We start from the raw sequence: 22,240 nt of genomic DNA on the forward strand, positions 1-22,240 counted from the left end.
CCAGGGGGGAAAGGAAGAACTGAAAGATGCTCTATTTAAGAATTACGTAGAATGGATCTTCAAATATGTCTGAGAAGTTCTCTCTCTTTGATGATATGTCTCCCAAAAGAGGCAAACCACTAGAGATAAACAGACTTACAGCTAAACAATAAATAATACAACCCAGAAGTTAGAAATTTACAATATGAACAGTAATAAAATCATATTTATATTAAAATCAACATTGCAATATGTACCCACTATGATATTTTGACAATATTCACATCTTCTATTCATTTTGATATGAATTTTCAACAATCGTCATCCTATTCCTGGAGTTCGAAGTATGAACCTGCATTACTTAACTAAACAAAATAAAGTAATCGAATACTACTGCGCTGTTCATACTTACAATACAACTCATATATATGTGATAAACCGCTAGCCGTGAAAGCTTTTCTTAATCTCTCTCTGTTTATATTCTCGTGTTCCTCTCTGTTGAAAAGCGTAGGCTCGAAACGTAAAAGACTTTCTCACGTTCCCGAGCATTAAACTAATACACCCCTTTGTTGTTTATACACCTGTCTTCGCCTTTTGTTTTTCTGTAAATTGCAACTATATATATATATATATATATATATATATATATATATATATATATATATATATATATATATATATATATATATATATATATATATATATATATATATGTATATATATATATGTGTATTATATGTATATATGTATATATATATATATATATATATATATATATATATATATATATATATATATATATATATATATATATATATATGCATGTATTGTATATTATAAACATGCATATATATGTATATGTATGTATATATATATATATATATATACACACACATATATATATACATAACTATCTATCCATGTACATGTATACGTGTGTGTTTGTGTGTGTGTTTGTGTGTATGTGTGTGTGTGTGTGTGTATGTGTGTGTGTGTGTATGTGTGTGTGTGTGTGTGCGTCTACGTATATGTGCATGCTTATAATCATTGAACTGATCAACTGGCTTACATGGTTATATTCACTTCTGCCCCTGAGGCACATTTTTGTGCTATTTCTGAAATAAAATGTATAGACGTCAGTAGAGTTTGATCTCACAACTAAACGACAAGTGTGTATGAATCTAAATAAAGAGCAATATAAATGAACTAGCAGTCCCCGTGGAAATTACACGGTAAATACGAAAGTTTTTGTAGATGGCGGGAAATTTATATAGAACCATAAAAATTGAAAATGCTATCTTATCTATTATAAATATCAGCTGTATTCTCTCTGATTCATATTTCCCCCTCTACACTGCTGCTTCCTTGCTTCTTCCAGTGATTCGGCTCTCTGCTTTTCTTTACGTGTGTTGCCTATACCATCTCATTCTGTCTCTTGTTAGCTTAAGATTTCTGTCATCCGTATTTTATACACAAATATCAACTTCGAGCGAACAGATGATAAATAATTGCACTGATATAAAAAAAAAAATTCAATAAAGAAAATGCACTTTTCACTATCCACTGTCAACTCCACCACCATCATTATAATTTTCAATAGCAAAGCTCAGTCTAAGAATTTTCACTCCACTTCAGTTCAGCTGTTTGTCTATATCTGCTTTCTTACCTTTGATGTATATCTCTGATATACATCAAGTTCAAAACAAAGAAAAAAAATCTTAAAAAATAACACTCATAATTCTTTTCTTAAGTTGTTTCATTTAATTTAATAGACTATTTTTCTATCTATGTTATGCTTATAATCATATTTAATGTAAGCCTTCGTTCTTCCGTCTACCCATCGATGTATTTGTCCATGTGGACTGATAGTTAAACAGAAAAACAATTGGAAGATGAAAATTCAATATTAAAATGTTATTTTTTCCTGTCTTTATGATGTTTAAAATTACCCACTGCCAATACCATATTTCTCTCCGCCCCGCCTCTCTTTTTTTCCTCTACCTCTTAAGTCAACAAACTTTTAAACCATGTCATTCGCCTCTTCACATCGTTACCATTTCTCTCTTTCTGTTTCTCTTCACTTCTCACATTTACTAACCACGTGATACCGTGATGCTCCAGCTGGTACAGCATCACCAGTCTCATTCTTAATGTAACTGCCTCTTTTTATTTTCCATCTGGTTTCTTTGACCTCATTACCACAACATCACACCTCTGCTAAACATTGTATTTCTAACTCTCTTTTTCAATAGCTCTCCCTCAACTAACTTTTTAAGCCCCGTAATAATTATTACTTTCCTCAGCCCTACCTCATGTCGCTTTTTCTCTCTCCCTCTTCCTCTCTCCTATCGTGCATACACATACACACATATACATACATACATATGTACATATGTATGTATACACAATTTTCTACTTCTTACTCGCACTCCTCCACCTCCTCCACTCTCACACTCACTCTACTGCTCATTCACTCGACAACTCCCTCACTCTACATCCCTGTCTCACTCTCACTGCCTCATGCTCTCTCTCACTCTCAATTCACCTCTCACTCTGACTGTCTTTCTATCTCTATCCAACAAAAGCGTAACGTAGAAACAAACGAACAAGCAAAATTATGATATAAATATGTCAAGGTGGTGCACCAGCATGGCCGCAGTCTAATGACTAACAAAGAGTACAAGAGTAAGTACAAGAGTAAAAGAGTATATATTGTTGTCGACATAAGAATTTATAAATTTTCGCGTGAATGTGGAATAATTCTTTTTCGGGGTTTTCAACAAAATATTAGATACTATTTATTTATAATTTCATATGCACTACGAGAATCGATTCAATAAATAAATAAATAAATAATAAATAAATAAATAAATAAATAAATATACGAATGCATCTTACACATCTCAACAGTTATTATAAGATATCGCTTAACTACCAAAGCAAACAAAGTAGAAATACTTTTCTCTGTGTAAATGTTACAATTACCTTTAAGGCTAGAATTAAAAGATTAATTAAAAATTGACAGCTTCTTATTCATTCAAATTATATGTTCTTGCACGAAGCAATATACATTAGTCTACATAAGAGACAATAATTGTATACTTTAGCCTTTGTATCCCCTTCGTACAGCTGTTGAAAATAGTACAGAAGAAACAAGAGGAGATAAACCCATATTCATTCATTAGAGACTTGATCGCTTATACAAACTTACCACAAATAAAACATAACTAAATATAATAAAGATATTTTGCTTCTGAGATTTTGTTCACTTGTCTGATGTATTTACATTAGTTCTTTGTATTGGCGAAATTAGTAGGCGTAGGCGGGCATAAAACCAACTTGTGGGAATCATATCAAAGACGCTGTGAGTGTCATTCCTAAAGCGATAGTAACAATCTAGGGGCTAGTCTATATATATATTAAGTACATACATACAGGGAGATATTTTATACGAGGCAGTAAGTCACAACAGCATTTGGGACATGACAAATATTTCATTGAATATTCATGAAAAGTTCAAATTTCACTCATCATGGGAATTTGAAGAGAAACAGCTATTAAAAATAACGGAACTTCGTAATCTGCTTATAAACTTCGTAGGATACACACACACACACACACACACAGGCATACACACGCGTACACACACAAATATGTATGTGCGTGCATATATATATATATATAATCTTCGAAACGCCTAGTTTAGAATAGAGGCAGCTGATGAAGGAAAAGTTCCATAAGTGGCTCGTCTGTTTTGCTATGTGTTCGTTCTGTTGTCTTTAAAAAAAAAAAGACCGCTTTTGTGCTTTATGTTCCCGTTCTTTTCTATGACGCCTTGTACCCGGATATGCATCTATATATACATGTAGATGTAGATATGTACATATATGTATGCGTACATGCATATGCTCGTATATCATTTGTATTATATATATATATATATATATATATATATGACTAACAATTATGTATAAGGTTCAATTCATTACATATACATACATACATACATACATACAAAAATATATATATATATATATATATGTGTGTGTGTGTGTGTGTGTGCCGTTATGTCTGTTTGTCCCCCTATTACCACCGCTTGACAACGAGTGTTGGTGTGTTTACGTCGCAAACTTTAAAACAATAAGTACTTCGGTTGATTCATTCGACTAAAAATAATTCTCCAAGGCGGCACCCCAGCATGGCAGCAGTCTAATGACTGAAACAAGTAAAAAAAATGAAAGATATAGTTTTAAGAAAACCCTTAATTATAATTGCAACGTTCCAATAATAGGTCATATTCACCTGTCGATCGGTTTGGAATGACGTAGTACAGGACAGCATGCTAGGGTGGAGTATTATAGTTGAGATGATTGTATTGGGTATGTAATGATGATGAGATGCCTTTGATACGATGTAGGAGCAGGCAGCGTGCCGGGCAGCACATCACATTTCTGTGACTAGGGAAAAAGTTCGTCCGTTCTCCTTGAATAAAATGCCCCGCTCGATTTCTTATTATGTTCTTTCGTTTCTAAAATACAACAAGAACTTGTGGAAGTTTGGGAAATTTGATATCGGAATTTTGTCGACATTGACCAGCCGTACTTTCTCTTGGTTGTAAACTGTTTTTCTCTTTACATTTCGTTGTGAGTAATAAAATAGAAAAACAGCAAGCGATACATAAACAAAATGAGAGAATGAGAGAAATAGTGAGGGAGAGAGCGAGGGAGATTGGGGGAGAAGGGGAGAGAGAGAATGTAGGAGGGGCAGAAAGAGTGAGACAGACAGACTGACAATTCCTGAAAGAGTAAGGCAACGAGAGAAATAGAAAAAGAAGGAGCAGAAATGTAAAGATGGAACAGGTACGTATGAAATATAAATAAAAGAAAGAACGAGATTAACAGCAAAGAGAGAGAGATAGAGAGAGAGAGAGAGAGAGAGAGAGAGAGAGAGAGAGAAAGGGAAAAAGGAGAAGAAGAAAAGGAAGGAGTAGAAGTAGAAGAGAAAAATAAAGGCTACTAGAATATGATTGGACGTTGAATGGTTGAACAGGAAGCTACTGTGTAGGTAAATGGTTTACGTAAAATATCAGACAAGAATGAATGACTTTACTAACAAATAATGAAACAAATTAAAACTAAAAAACAGAACAAAAAAGAAAACGATAGAAAATATGCAGAAACTTGCCAGCAATTAACGGTCGGTCAGCTGATGTGAGTAAATGAACGGTTAAAAACATTGACGAGTGCCAAGTTAACAGATGGCTATTTATTCGCCTACATTCAATAAGCCTAAAGCTATGCAACGTCTCTGAAAATGGGTCTTTATTCGGCAAACAAAACGCTCAACACCCATCAATTCCACTTAGCTTGTTGTTCGTTTATATTCGCTCGCATGACTGCCTTCGATTTGTTTCAATTTCTCACCAAAAACTTACAACCTTTTCAATAATCATGTCTTTATTTACTTTCCACCTGTTGTTATTGTTGTTGTTGCTGTTATATTCATTGTTTTTGTTATTGTTCTACTTATTGTTCCTAGTGTTCTTTACCGTTATTCTTTTCGTGATATCTATATATTTTTTTTGATCTTTTTCGTATTTTTATTTTTTATTTTCAGTTAGTTTTTGTTTTATCCTTTGTTGCTTTTCATTTGGTGAACAAAGAATGAAAAAGAGAGGATGAGGAAGATGAGGAGGCGTTTGAGAGAGAAATAACCGCTGAGTTCTAGACAGAGGAAAAGAGAGATTGATAAAGAAATACAAGGGTAAACGGAGAGAGTGAAGGAGATGAAACAAGAGAGATAAAGAGATAGAGAGAGAGAGAGAGAGAGAGAGAGAGAGAGAGAAAAGAAGGGAAAAATACAAAAGATCAAGAAATACGAAATAAAAGTTGGTAAATAAAATAGGAAGAAAATATATGATTGCAACGTGAATGAAAGGAAATAAATAAAAAGAACCGAGACAAAAATGAAATACCACTGTTTAGAAAGAAATTAATATTCAGCATTGTTTTGGCTGTCGAAAATAGACAAAAATAAACGAACAAAATAAAGAAATAAGAGAAAAGTTCAGCCGACCAAAGGACGAACTAACGAATGCGAATGCATAACATATTTTGGACCACACAACGCCTCATCTCACATACGTGAATTCTCCTTACTATATTAAATAAAACATACACACACATTGAAAACCTTGATGAAAGCGCAATGTCTGTGTTACTGACGATCCATTGATGTTATAAAGTGTAAGTCTGGAGGCCGCGTTATAATTAATAAAAATTGTTATTGTTTGAAACATTGTCTATCTGTGTATGGCGATAGAAAAGATGTGTATAAGTGGACATTGTAGTGGCGATTCATATTAAAAGTTAAGTTCGGGCTACAATACTAACATGAAGTATGTGAAAAAAATTTCCATAGAAAAAACATAATGCGATTAGAACAACAAACGAAAGTAGTTATTCTCTATAATTATTCTGATTTATTCGGGGAGTACGGGAGACAACTGCAGATACATTTCAGCCTACTGATACCTCCTCGGCGGAACTTTATTTACTCGTGATTTGCCGAAGTACTGCCGAGAGAATCACTAATTAAGCGTACAAGTATATATTTGCGAAGAAACATAAAGCGTTAAGAGAATAAATTACTTTTGAAAAATGTTTTCGTAAAAAGGCTGTGTTAAATTAGTGTTCGAATATTTAATACAGGTACTGTCAAAACGATGAACAGAATTCATTAACTAATATATTTGAGTTATATCGTTTAGTAAAGGATTTGATAATAGTAGTAGTAACTGGGAACTATAATTTTTGACATCCAATCATACTCATTAAAGGAGTTTATGTTTCATGATCATTACAAGTTAGGGTGGGAATAATTGACAATGTTGGAGATTGATATGAACATAAAGGGATTAAACGAAATTCTGCAAGTAATCTAATTCACTTCCATTTTTTTTTTTTACAAGTTCTGCATTCTATTCCCCTTTCAATGATAACTGTTTCTATTCTAAGCTACCTTGCTTCCCAGTGTAATAATAAATAGTATTGATTGTACTTAAAAGTCTTCTAAATTCGAGTTACTTTTCACCGAATATTTTAATGAGTAATTGAGAAGTAGAAATGAAAATAACCGTAACATCCAGCAATTAGTTCCATGATACACACCACATGCGTTCATTTAAATTATGTGTGATGTACGTCGTGGATCGAAGTGTATTTGTAACGCCAACAATTTACCTATATATATATAGATGACCACCTAATAACTATATTTAGACAGACGTTGAGGGCGATATGCACCATCAAGTTATACTCTGTTCGATGGAATTGTATATATATATATATATATATATGGGGCAAATGTCCCATATTGTAATATCGAAATATCGTAAACGAAAACTGCCCTGAAGTTCGTGGTCTATAGTCTATGTGTAATTTGAAGGAGGAGATTTGCTACACCCGCTGCCAAGTTGATCTGCTTCAGGATCACTATACAAATGTGTGTAGATTACTCAGATACATATTAATAAAACCAGTAGGTGCGTTTGTTAATTGATTATCTTCTACACTAAACTGGAAAAAGATTATATAAATTCTATACAAATTATATAAAAATAAAAAGTAAATAGCTCTAAAGAATTATGGAGTTGAAAGTATAGTTAATGACGAAATCAGTAAATGCTAAATGTTCAGTATACACAGTTATACATACATACATAAATGCATACATACATAAACACACACACATACACACACACATATATATACAGAGAGAGAGAGAGAGAGAGAGAGAGAGAGAGAGAGAAAGTGAGAGAAATATAGATACAGATATGTGTGTGTGTGTGTGTGTGTGTATGCACACACATATATTCTTCTATTCTTTTACTTGTTTCAGTCATTTGACTGCGGCCAAGCTGGAACAACGCCTATAAAGATTATTAGACGAAGAAACCGATCTTAGGACTCACTCTTTGTAATCCTAGTACTCATTTTATTGTCCACTTTTGCCGAACAGCTAAGTCACAATCACTAACTACAGCAACAATTCTTCTAATTACAGCAACAATTCTTCACATACTTTTTAACAGCAGCAAGGAAAATCACCAGCACCGTCGTCACCACGTCGAGCACCACCGCCACCACCACCACAACAACTGAACCAGTGTCAGCCAGTCCTTAAAACGAAGCTATGCACCGGGGGCAACTGGTCCGACAAAAATACTCTACAAGTGATATCCCAGCATGATGGCTTAAACATGTAAAAAGGTAAATAGCTAGAAAAAAAAATGTAAGAGAAATTTCTCTTCAGTGAAGACATCAGCATGATAACATCCGCTATAGACATTTCGATGATTGTCCACGATTTGATACACCCATATCTATTGATGATATGTATCGATATGACTTTGCTTTTATTAATATTCATGTATGTTATCATCATATCAACCTATCGCCTTCTCTTATCAACAGCCATGTTTATCAATAACAATATATATCAAATATTTGCCAATCAGTTGTCGTGTCTATCAATAACTATGTACATGAATGTTTACCAACAGAAAAATATCGGAGATTACCAACATAATGTTCATCGATACTTATAGCTGTCAAAACAATGTCTCCGAATATCGATCCCAATTAATATCGATACCATGTTTATGAATATAATTGTCTATAAATAGTCATTTTCGTGAATATAATTTCTTTCAATATTCACGTATTTCAATATCGAAGTTTTTCGATATCTGTCCCTATCCATATCTCTGTCCATTACAATCCATTTCAAACTGAAGACATGTTTATCAATATGCATGTGTATTTCAAATTCATGCACGTCAATAGCCATGCCGATCAGTAAGCATGTCAATTACAAGCAATTTGCAAACCAGTTTCGATTCCTTGCAGGAAAACACATGCAACAAACCCCCCGCCCACACATATAGTTAAAAAAACAAAGAAACCGTTGTGTAGTCAGGAAAGGCAGTGACAAATATATTTTTTCGCATTTTTCAATCTCTCACGATTCCGTCTTCTGAGTCTCTCTCTCTCTCTCTGTCTCTCTCTCTCTCTCTCTCTCTCTCTCTTTTTTCTCTCTCTCTCTCTCTCTTTATCTCTTTCTTTCTTTCCTTCTTTCTTTTCTTCTTTCTTTCTTTCTTTCCTTCTTTCTTTTCTTCTTTCTTTCTTTCTTTCTTTCCTTCTTTCTTTCCTTCTTTCCTTCTTTCTTTCATTCTTTCTTTCTTTCCTTCTTTCTTTCCTCTCTTTCTTTCCTTCATTCTTTCTTTCTTTCTCTCTTTCTTTCTTTCTTTCTCTCTTTCTTTCTTTCTTTCTTTCTTTCTTTCTTTCTTTCTTTCACTCTCTCTCTCTCTCTCTATTTCTCTCTCTCTCTCTCTCTCTCTCTCTCTCTCTCTCTCTCTCTCTCTCTCTCTCTCTCTCTCTCTCTCTCTCTCTCTCTCTCTCTCTCTCTCTCTCTCTCTCTCTCTCTCTCTCTCTCTCTCTCTCTCTCTCTCTCTCTCTCATTCCTATTAATATATCAAATGATGAATATGAAAAGACAATAATTTTCAACACATCTTTCTATCCAAATCCTCGTCGCTTTTATCATGAACGTAACTCACCCTACATTCACCTGCACCTCCACTGCCACTGTCTCTAATAGCATCACCAACTGATGCATAACCATAGTATCATGATGATGGCAATAGTCAACATCCGCCATTTCCTCCTCCTATTTACCTCCTCTTCCTCCTCTTCCTCCTCCTCCTCCTCTTCTTCTTCTTCTTCTTCTTCTTCCTCCTCCTCCTCCTCTCCCTCCTCTTCTTTCTCCTCCCCTCCACTTCTTACTCCTCCTCCTCCTCATTTTCATCCTCCTCCTCATTTTCGTCCTCCTCCCCCTCCTCCTCCTCCCCCTCCTCCTCCTCCTCATCATCATCATCATTTTCATTGGCATCAACAATGTTGCTATAATCATCATCAGTACAGTGGTCACCATCATCTTCGACATCACCAGCAACAACACCGCCATCGCCGCCGTCGCCGCCGTCGCCACCCCATCTCTATCCCCCCCATCATCATCGTCATCATCGTCGTCGTCGTTGTTATCGTCATCGTCATCGTCCTCCTCATCGTCGTCGTCATCATCATCATCATCATCATAATCCTCCTCCTCCACCTCCTCTTCATCATCATCATCATCTTTGTCATCGTCATCATCATCATCATCATCATCTTTGTCATCGTCATCATCATCATCATCTTTGTCATTGTCATCATACAATCAACAATAGCAGCGACGCATATCGTCGTTGTTTGTGTCATCTTGGCGAATAGTTATTCAGAAAAAAAAAAAAAATGTCAGATGACTGCCAAAAAATAACACTGTCACTAGCGACGCCATCGTCACCATTATCCCCGTAATCCTCACTGGGACCGACAACACCACAACAACCATCGCCATTTTCCCCATTCCCCTCATCAGAAGTGTCATTCTCTCCGCTGCTAAATGTAGTGCCGTCACTGTAGCAACGAACATCGTCGTCACCAGCCCAAACAAGTTACAACTGTCCCCATCACCACCACCACCGAGTCCCTCATCATTTCTTCCTGTAATTTCCAGCCTTTGGGCTTCGTATTCATTATCGACATCTTTGCATTGTTATCTCGTATGAGCCTTTTGTGTGCGTAAATATGTACGCATATGGGTGCGTTTCCATGTATATGTGTCCTGGTCTTTCTGTAAGTGCTATTTTTACTTCCGGCACACTAACACAGTAAAACACATCTCAAAGATGTTTAATTGATGTTTTAAGTCTACATCAACCAGGCCTCAACTTACATGAAGCATCGGGGTGGCTAAGAGTTAGAAGACGCTTTATTGCTGTTGATCTTCTTCATAAGTACTCTCGCTTTGTTTTTTGTTTTTTCATTTCGAAGTCTTGTCGATATTAAAGTGACGTTTAATGTTTTTATTATTCGTTCATATCTATCTATCAATCTATCTATCTATCTATCTATCTATCTATCTATCTATCCATCCGTCCATCCATCCATCTATCTATCTATCTATCTATCTATCTATCTATCTATCTATCTATCCATTTATCTATCTATCTATCTATGCTGAAATTAACGAAAATTTCTCCTATTTTCTTCGTATCTAAAGAATGGACACGCTTCTTCCGATTGCTATAAGAACGTAACTACAATGAAATGTTGTGAAAAACAGATACCACCACCACCGCCACCGCCGTCACTACTACAACTACTACTACTACTACGACGATGACGACGACGACGACGAGAGAGAGCACGGTAATTTTTAGTAATACCACTGCTAAGAATTATTGCTTTGAATAAACTAATAATTAGAAATCCTATATGTTGTTATAATAAAAAGTGTAAACACAGGTGCGGGCATGGCTCTATGGCAAGACGTTTGCTTCCCAACCACGTCGTTCCTAGTTCAGTCTCACTGCATGGTATCTTGGTCGGCTGTCTTCTTCTACGACAGTGGGCCGACCAGAGCCCATCGCACATATATATATATATATATATGGGGGTCAGTATATTTAAGTTCCCTGTCAAATAAAAATGAAGGACTTCGAAGGCCTACATTACCTTCTAACTAGGCTCAACCATTTTTTTTTTATGGTTTGCTTTCTTCTTATTGAGGTTGTCCAAAGTTTTTCACATTTCTCCCTCTCCATCTTTGCAAGACAGTGACCTGATACTGCTGGTCAATTCTCTAGCCAGTATATGTCTTTGAAGGAGCTATTCCATCGATTATCCGTGTGCCACTTTATTTTCAATCCGTGATGTGATTGAGAACGATGCGATTTCATATCCTTCTGCTCTGTATTGTTGAAACTGCAATCAGTGGTTCTGTGGAAACAGAAATAACCAGAATCACGCTCTTCCTCATTGGGGCCTGATGCTGCTACCTTTCTCCTTTTCTATTTCCACTTATTCTGGACAGAATGCCGTCATGTGGCTTTTATGACTACAACTAGACTTGCAGAGCGATCTTATTGACCACCACGGTTCCTTCCACCACCTACTGACCAATACAGCTATGTGGTTCCGGCCAATACTAACTAATACAGCTATGATGTTACTGAACTGGCTCTAGCATATTAAATCTGCTCTTACTTTGACTTATATTTGATGGAAATTTTAAACTCAACGTCCTTATAGGTATTTCTGTTATAGCACTGGTATCTGTTTCCCAATATTTTACGGCACTAAACCAACGGCAGCTACATGCGTCACTCTTTCTGAATCCCTTCCTACCATGGCCTCTAACTTCATGATTAGGAACACGTTTTTGTGCGTCATACTACTGTACACGCAGTAATCTGCTAGAATTTATTTCATTTCTTGCGAGAACACAGAGAGACTTCCTTCATGTTAAACGTAGAGGTGAAGTTATTTTCTCTATTCCTCTTGTGGTTATATTGAACCATAAATAAACAAAACAAATAAGGATTGTACAAAGATAGGACTTACTAATAAAAATATGGAAGACCGAAATTTCTTTCCTAGCTCTTATTAACGGAGAAGCCGTTCAAGCGTCCGGATTCCCTTTCTTGTTGTAACGTCTCTGCTGTATACGAACATTCTTTCGTCGGATATATTCATGGAAATTATAATCTAGGCGCATATTTTTTAAGGGATCATTTGGAGCAACGTTAACGTCAGCAAGGGAAAGAGATGATTATTAGAGGAAAAGAGAAAGAAGTCAAGAAAACAAATCAATAAACCTAATTAAACAAAAAGCCTAATTAAAATAAGGAAAATCAGAGATAACTTTACACAGTAGGTTCACGTATCTTGGACACACATGCAAATAGTAAAGACTATTAGAGGAAAATAAGCTGCTGTTCCTATATGGATGACAGCAAATTGTATACTGCGGATGATAAGTATATACAGTAAGTATTGACAATGAATAGGTATGTAATTGTTCTGATTCACGCTGTTCACTTTGCACATGAAGGCTTAATTACAGAAACCCAGAAACGAAACAATGAACAGTTTTCTGGTTTCAAGGAAGCCAACAAGTACAATACAAAGTTTGAAGTGACAGGCAGATTCGAGAGGAACTGCAATACAATTAGAATAAGCTTTCCAAGAATCTGTGAGGATGTGCCAACCAGTGAATCAACAGTATCGGTATAGCGTTCGAGGTGGACACCAACTACTTGTGTGTACTCGAAGGTCATCCAGAAATAGAAGTCAAACGCTTTGATCCAACCACTACAAATAGGCCGGCAAATAGCCTGTAAAACTAAACAGCAACTGACTTAGACTATTCTCGAATACTATTGTTTCATCTTTATTTTCCCGTTCGTTAAAGTAAATCAAATTAGGATGTGTAGAATCATATCGGTATTAATTAAGCTTACATGACCTCTCATGAATTTAAATACAAAAGCAGAAACACGTTCAAAACTACACAACAAAATCAACACCATACACAAGATTAATCACAGAGATTAGCAGCTTAACTCTCAGCATTTAATTTCATTGATAATCGCATTATGGCTGACAACTAGTCTTGTTTGGTGCTCGCACAACTATAACGTTACAGCGATAGTTTTCCGAAAGCAGACTCACACATTTTTACACACATGTGTGTGATGAACACATTCTATTATTCAAGAGTCAGAAGGTATCAGCAGACATAGTATCATTCCAACCAGACAAGAAAGGCGAAATTTACGTTCGTTTATATTCAGTATAATAATGTATTTTGATTAACTCTAGACATCGGGATAATACATATTAATATCGGACAATTAAAAGAAAAAAACCGATAACATCAAGTTGTGGTAGTTAAGGGTAAATACACCCGCTGACAAAACTTCTGCTTGCGTATATATATATATATATATATATATATATATATATATATATATATACGGAAGCAGATACACACATACACAAACACTCACACACATATATATATATATACATACATGCATACACACACACATACACACATACACACACACACACAAATACATACATGAACACGCACAAACACACACATACACGATACAGATGAGCGTAGGCGCGTAAAATTTCAGGATGTAAAATATGGGTACATCAAATTATTTGGGGACGGCTGCACCAGTACTTTGAACACATCCTACTAAACTTTGCTTTTGGCAATTCCATCCTGGCAAGTAACCACTTAATAGAGATGGTTGTAAAACGTGTCCATCACTCTCACTATCGTCTAAACCTTGTTGATTAAAACTTCAGCAACCTCTACCGACCTGAAGGTGAACCTCAGAAGCAGTCGTTTCGAAGACACTGGGAAGATGGAGGCTGTGACAATTTTCATCGGCACCTTCATTTTGGAAGACTTCTTGGCGCTTTTAAGAAGCAGCTGGAACCCTACAAGAGCAGTGGAGTCAGAGGGTCCTACATTGAATGAGATTAGAGTTTTAAACTCATTTGAAATAAATGAATGTCTCGCCTGAAAAAAAAAACATCTCAAAACGTCTGGAACGCGCCTCATATTTACATATATATTAAGTTCAAATTTTGGCACAAGGGCAGCAATTGTGGGCAAGTCAATTACGTCGACTGCAGTGCATTACTGGTACTCATTTTATCGATTTCGAAAAGAATGAAAGGCAAAATCGACCTCGGCAGAATTTGAACTCAGAACGTAACGACCGACGAAATGCCGCTAAGCATTTTCTCCGCGGAGCTAACGACTCTCTCAGCTTGCTGCCTTGGATTTACATATATATTGATGGATGATTGACAAGGAACTGTGCACCCAGATAAGAGTGACATTTGGACTTCTTATGGCGATATCACATCATTAATTAAATCCGCAAAATGAAAACATATAGTCGAAGACATTAATAATCAAGATTACTTTTCTTAATGTCATGCAGCAGTGTTTCTGAGAAGAGGGAATGTTTTCCAGAAACCATGTTGGCTTCTCGAATTGCCAGAAGCTTAAACACTGTAAAGTGGTGTAACTATGATTTAAATGAGATACTTTAAGAAATTTACTTCATTAAGAAATTTTGGGTGAAGTAAGAATGATAGACAATGTACAGGAATATATTGCCTACGGAATCAACTGAAGAATAGTAATGATTATGAAGTATTATTCAAAGTTGTCATTCAATTATCAGATACATGCAATGATTAACCTTACGCGGATATAGTTTAGTTACATAAGTTTTCTTTAGCAAGAGATAGAGAGGAACTGCTTTCTGCATTCGAATAGATTTGTCTGAATTTGTGCTACATGTTACCAATTAATTATTCTTCTCATTATCGAAATATATATCAATTCAACTGACACGCATACACACAAGCACACACGTCGGAATACATAAATACTTACATATATATATATATATATATATATATATATATATATATATATATATATATATATATATATATATATATATATATATATATATATATATATAGATATATGTATAAATAAATACTTATATCCATGCATATATATATAAAAAAGTTTTTAGAAATGATGATATTTTAATTTATTGTTTTGTGTAGGTTGTAGGGATAAGATTTTTAAACCCCAAGTAAGATGGATTTAATCATTGTTTGTTAAGAGTGGGTTTGAATTTCTTAATAAAGTCCTTTTCTTTGCATTTTCTTTCAATTTCATTCCGGTTGTAAAGTTTATGGAATGGAAATATAATAAAAGTTTGATGACCACATGTTGCTAGATGGTTACTCAGTGGTATTTGGCGGACTTCTGGGTTTTTAATCTGTTGTCGATGTACCCGTGAGCGTTCCGATAGTGCATTACCTGTCTGGCCAACGTACAATTCTTCACAATTAGGGCATTTGATGCAGTAGATTAGATTTCTACTTTTGCAGTTCATGTTCGCATTGGTGAATATTTTCCCTGTTTTTGTGTTCATATATGGGCCGGTATGGATTGATCGGCATGTGCCGCATCGGCTATCATTGCATTTGGATACAGTGAATGTTTGATTTTTGTTGCTGAGGTCAAACCTTGCCTTTCTTAATAGTTTTTTCAAGTTTTTAGGTTGTCTCTTACTGAGAGTTATATTTTGATCTGTAATGATATTTCTCAATTCCTTACTTTGTGCAAGGATCGGTAAGTTCGCTTTGGCGATATTAAAGATGTTCTGGTGGCATGGATTTTGTGTCACTATAAATGGAATGATCTTTTCCTGTTTGTCTTTTCTTTGCGGTGTCCTTAGTTGTTGTATGGGTATTTTCGAAGACCGCTGAATACCATTTTCTATGAGTCGTGATGGGTATTTTTGCTTCAGCAGAAATTCTTTCAGTTCCATCAGGCGTTGATTTCTGGTCTCTATATCCTCTACAATAGTACATATTCTCCTGGCTAGGCAGTATGGTATGTTGCGTTTTGTATGGGGTGGATGGCACGATTTAAAGTTCAAGTATTGGTGTGTGTCTGTGTGTTTGTAATATATATCTGTGGTAATGGCGGTGTTCTTTTTAATTACCATTATATCTAGAAATGGTAATTTGCTACTGTTCATCTCCTTTGTAAATTGGATGGATGGGTGTAGGTTGTTCAGGAGGGTGTTAAATTCTTCCACAATGCTTTGAGGTTTGGTCCAGATTATGAAGCAATCGTCCAGGTATCTCTTCCATGCTTTTTCTATAAGCTTCCTAAATTCGGTGTTATATCTCTCCTCTATTTCCTGGTAGAGTTTTTGTTCCAAGTAACCCATCACCGAATTCGCATAAACGGGGGAAAACCTCGTCCCCATAGCCGTGCCTTTAATTTGGATATAGTTCTTACCATTGAAGAAGAACGTATTATTTTCCAGGATAAGTCTCACTGATTCTAGTATAAATGTCATCGTGTACCTGTTGGGAATTGCTTCTCTGTGTTTGTTTACCCAGTATTCAACCGCCTTTATTCCTAAATCATGTGGGATATTTGTGTATAGGCTTACTACATCGAAGCTCAGTAGGATTGAATTTGTTTCAGTGGTTTTGGGAAGATGGGATAAAAAGTCGATGTCATCCCGAATGAAACTGGGTATGTATGAACAAAGTGGCTTCAAAAGGATGTCGATGAAATTGCTTAGACGGTGAGTAGGGCATACTGGGCCAGCTATAATTGGTCTAAGTTTTGGTCTAAATCTTTTGGATGTAGCACTTTTATGTATTCACTTCCTTGTTCCTTTACTCCCTGTTGAATATCTTCTGACTTATGTATTTTGGGTAAGCCGTAAAAGTTACTGGGTTTTGGTTCGAAGTTGGTGATGTAGTCTCTTTCATTGTCAGTGAGTGAGTTGTAGTGTTTAGAAACTAGGTGGTTGATCTTCTTCATGATGTGGTGGTCTATGTTCGAGGGTATTTCACAATAGAAGGTTGTGTCATTTAGTTGTTCGTCAACTAAATCCTATATATATATATATATATATATATATATGTATGTAACCCTAACCCTAACCCTATTGCTTGCAACTGATTCATTAAGTTGATAGTTTTTATTCTAAAATCTAAACAATATTTTATGTAGCCAGTTTAAAGGGCGATACATTTTGAAGAAAGGCAGCGAGCTCACAGAATCGTAAGCGGTATTTCATCCGCATCTTTACGTTATGAGTTCAAATTCACCGATGTCAACTTTTTCTTTCATCCAATCGGTGTCGATAAAATTATGTCGCAAGTCAAGTGCTGTAATTGATGAAGCTACTCTCTCTATCACTTTAAATTCACCGGTCATGAACCCTACAACGGACCGGCACACAATTCGAGGGAAATTATGTTACGTTGTTCACTTACACACCATGGAAACCGAGTAACGGCTATTACGAATCCTGGTTTAATCACATTACACCAACTGAGAATGGGGCCCGTTTCCCGGTTGCTCTAGCATATAAATTCCTCCTTGGACGGGATGCTAGTTCATCGTTGGATTACACACTTTTACTGGAGTAACATGTCGAAATTAAGTGTTTTGCTCAAAACCGCAATGAATCACCTGGTCCAGGAATCGAAACAACACTTTTACTATCATAATCCCAACACAGAAACAACTAAGTCATGCGACTTTCTGAACTCTAGGAATCTAGTAATTAAATTAAAAATGAAAAAATATTGCTGCGACAGTAAGTTGGCACTCGGTCGCTTACGACGACGAGGGTTCCAGTTGATCCGATCAACGGAACAGCCTGCTCGTGAAATTAACGTGCAAGTGGCTGAGCACTCCACAGACACGTGTACCCTTAACGTAGTTCTCGGGGATATTCAGCGTGACACAGTGTGACAAGGCTGGCCCTTTGAATTACAGGCACAACAGAAACAGGAAATAATAGAAAGTTGTGGTGAAAGAGTACTGCAGGGTTCGCCACCATCCCCTGCCGGAGCTTCGTAGAGCTTTTAGGTGTTTTCGCTCAATAAACACTCACAACGCCCGGTCTGGGAATCGCAACCGCGATCCTATGACCACGAGTCCACTGCCCTAACCACTGGGCCATTGCGCCTCCACTGCGACAGTAATACAAAATATAAATGTTTTAGTGAACCGACTCATATTAAATTAGTTGGTTTCAAATAGAGAATGAAATCGTGCCACAGTTTTGTATGTGTAAAGCTTACATCTTTACTACATACCATACTAATACATTATATATAGATATATAGATATATCACCGCAACATAATATATAACATTTGTTTATCATATAGATTCACGGCCTATTCTGCTGCCAGGCATTCATGATTCAACTAGCAGCCAATTATCCCGCAATTTACACACAACTGTTTTGTTATTAAAAGGAGAGTTACTTGAATTATTTGATCCTGGATTCCTTGTATTTGAGGAAGAAACGGAACAGCTATCTGGGGAACGCATTTAATCATCGGATTTATCTTTCATCACTGATTTGGGGGTACAACAAATTTGCAACAAGAGCAGCACATTCAATAATGATAAAATATTTCAAACATGGGATATCGATGCTCCAAAAGTTCTGCAGCATTTCTTACGCAATTGCAATTTCAATACATCACATGCTTCTGGCAACTTCCAAAAATTGATAAATGTTGTGCAGTAACTTAAAGACGATGATAGGGCGAAAAGGTTATATATATATATATATGTATATATATATATATATATATATATATATATATATATATATATATATATATATATATATATATATATATATATATATATATATATATATATATATATATATATATATATATATATATATTTATGCGTGTATGTATGTTAGTATGTAATGTGTACACATACACACTCACACACACATATAACACACATATATATATATATATATATATACACGCAAATGCATATGTAGCACACAAATCCAATCGTATACGGATTCTATATTTCATATATAATATATATTATATGTAAACATCTGTAAGAGTCTGTGTGTATGTATATTTATATGAAATTCATTGGTATATATGCGTGTATGTGTGTATTATGCACTTATGTATTACACACACATGTAAGGATTAATATATATATATATATATATATATATATATATATATATATATATATATATATAGAGAGAGAGAGAGAGAGAGAGAGAGAGAGAGAAGGGGTGGTGCAGATCGACTGATATACAGACAGACAGACAGCGCAAAAAGTTTGTATTGCATGGCTCTATGTTTGAACATAGACATGAATCAGTCCTGAAAGTTTATGATAAGCGATTCGATAATTCATCATTTACTCTTCACTGCTTTGGATATACCATATCTGGAGGAATTAAAGATATACAACATTTGGCCAAGAAAAAAAGATGAAAAGTATTCATTAATATAACTAGGATTTCAACTGTATGGATCCCGATTTGATTTGAGATTAGGCGTTAGATGTAAAATTATTGCATCCACATAGATTCATATTATCCATTGAAAACTGCATAGAAGATTTCATATATTACTATTTGCACTTATAATTCATCGATTTTTTTTTTTTTTATTTACTTCACATTGGCAGAATCTTCAGAGGGTTGGTGTTTGCTCCGGCTCTTTACCTTCTGAATTCAAATCTCGCATAAGCCATCTTGGCTTTTCATCCTTTCCAGATCGTCATAACAGTGATGTAAACCAGTCCCACAAATTCTTGGCCTTATGCTTAATTTTAAAGTCTTTTGCCATGTTTCATTCTCCGCAGCATTGATATCTATTCCACAGTACCTTTTAGAGCGATGCTTCTCATTGCTGCGAACAAGTGGATAAAAAGTGTTGAATAATTGTTTAATAAAATTCAATACATTTCCAAACTTTACATACTGTCCAACACTACGGCAAATAGAGAGGCAAACTGCATTTCGTCTTCTAGTTAATAAAGTTCAGTGTGAACGTCAGTAACCGGCAATAAGTTGGGTAGAACAACTGGTGTATATAAATTTTAGAACACGTTTTTAATGAGAGCGTCCTTGGCTGATTTTGTGGTGGTGATGGTGATGAGAATAGCTTAGTATTCATCGTATTACAAACATTATAATCTTAGTGTATAGTGTCGGAAGGGAAATTCCACTGACACGTCCATATACCGGTATATTAAAATAGCAGTAATATAGAGACTAATTTTAGAACGAAGAAGGACGGGAGACCATAGGCATATTTAATACACCATTTCAAATGGAAATGACAGCTGTCAAAAAAGACTGAGTTAGACAAAGACAGCCGATGGAGCAAACTGGAGACCTGCCGCCTGACGCACGAACATGAGCGAGATATACTGATTGAGTGAATAATACATATACGCCATCATTTTCTTTCCCTCCTCTACAGAACATTGCCCCGTACTTGTTTAGTTATTTTAATATTTTACCTGTTTTTATATAAAATGGTTGGTTTGTTAGCCTATCGCTTAAAACTTCTTCATCTCAAGAGGAAGCGTAGTTCTGAGGTGTCATTCACGCCCAGACTGCCGTATAACATGGATAATTCTGAAAACATTTATTGATCTTAGAATGATAAAATCCTAAGTCAAACTCGGTCGGACTTAAACACTGGGAAAAATACCACAAAATGGTGTTGCACATATTTCGACGCTTTAATACCTTTCTAAAATCGATACTTTACTTCAACTAATTACCCTTTTATTAAGTCTAATTCATTCCCTAAACCATCCTCTCATATTCTATTTCTTTCTATTGGAATTCTTCTGAAACTTTGTATGTATAAAACTGTTACACTTACAGTAACACTTTTGTGTTTTCAACGTATAAAATTTTAGTAGAGTTATGTCACGGTCACTGATTTTTAGCTATGGTATGCGTTTAAATGATGAGGATATGAAAAATTTTGACCAGACGAAAATTTCTTCAATACTAGTTATAATCATAATAAGTAATTATATACATGATTTCCAGTTTGCTGTGTATTTCTGTAACTATATATGCGTGAAATAAAAGACTGTGTGACAGAAAGTGAGGGTTTGAGAGATGTGGGACTTCACATTAACATGGGATCCCGCCACAATAAAAGATTTTCACCAACAAAATAACAAGTAAATGAATATCATTGTGTATGGAGTCTTCATAAAAGCTTCAAGAATTTTTCCTTTGAAAATTGTGAAAGTGAAATCGCTTCTTTTTTGGGAGTGGGTGCTGACGCCAAAGGCAACGTGAAAACAGGAAAAATTATCCTTGGTGTTTTGATAAAATTCAGTGTCATTGTGAGACTAAATCTATTCAATATGACCAAACATGGTAATGCAGATCGCAAAACGATTCAACTAATAATTTAGGTATTGCGAGTTAAAATCTGTGGAAGCTATCTGCTTTAGGAATCTTCGAAGAAAAATCTTGACATAGTGCACGTTTCAAAAGACAATCGAACGCTCGTGCTCAAGCATGGAGTGATTGCAACAAAATACAATAACCATCCAATGCGAATTAAATTTACAAATATCTAGTAACAGAAAGCATAAATTGCTAAAATCAGATCATAAAGTTTTAAATATTTGGTAAATACTCTCAGCTTGAAATAGTTATTAAAATTACAGAATCAATAAAATATTTATGAATGTACAAAAATGTATTCCAACGTTTTGGGATTTGCTTTTGGATTTACTGGAGTCAGTATGTATAAACTTGTCAAAATATATAGCTGCAAGTTCATTTGTTAACTCTGTACGTGCGTAAATGTAGGTGTACCGCGGTGGTGACGTCGCAATTACTACGAAGAAAAAAACTGAAATGCGTCAGTCTCTCGCAGCCGGAAGGAAAGACATGCAGAAAG

The sequence above is a fragment of the Octopus bimaculoides genome, chromosome 12 (assembly GCF_046866305.1).
Source record: "Octopus bimaculoides isolate indiv1 chromosome 12, ASM4686630v1, whole genome shotgun sequence".
Classification (NCBI taxonomy): domain Eukaryota; kingdom Metazoa; phylum Mollusca; class Cephalopoda; order Octopoda; family Octopodidae; genus Octopus; species Octopus bimaculoides.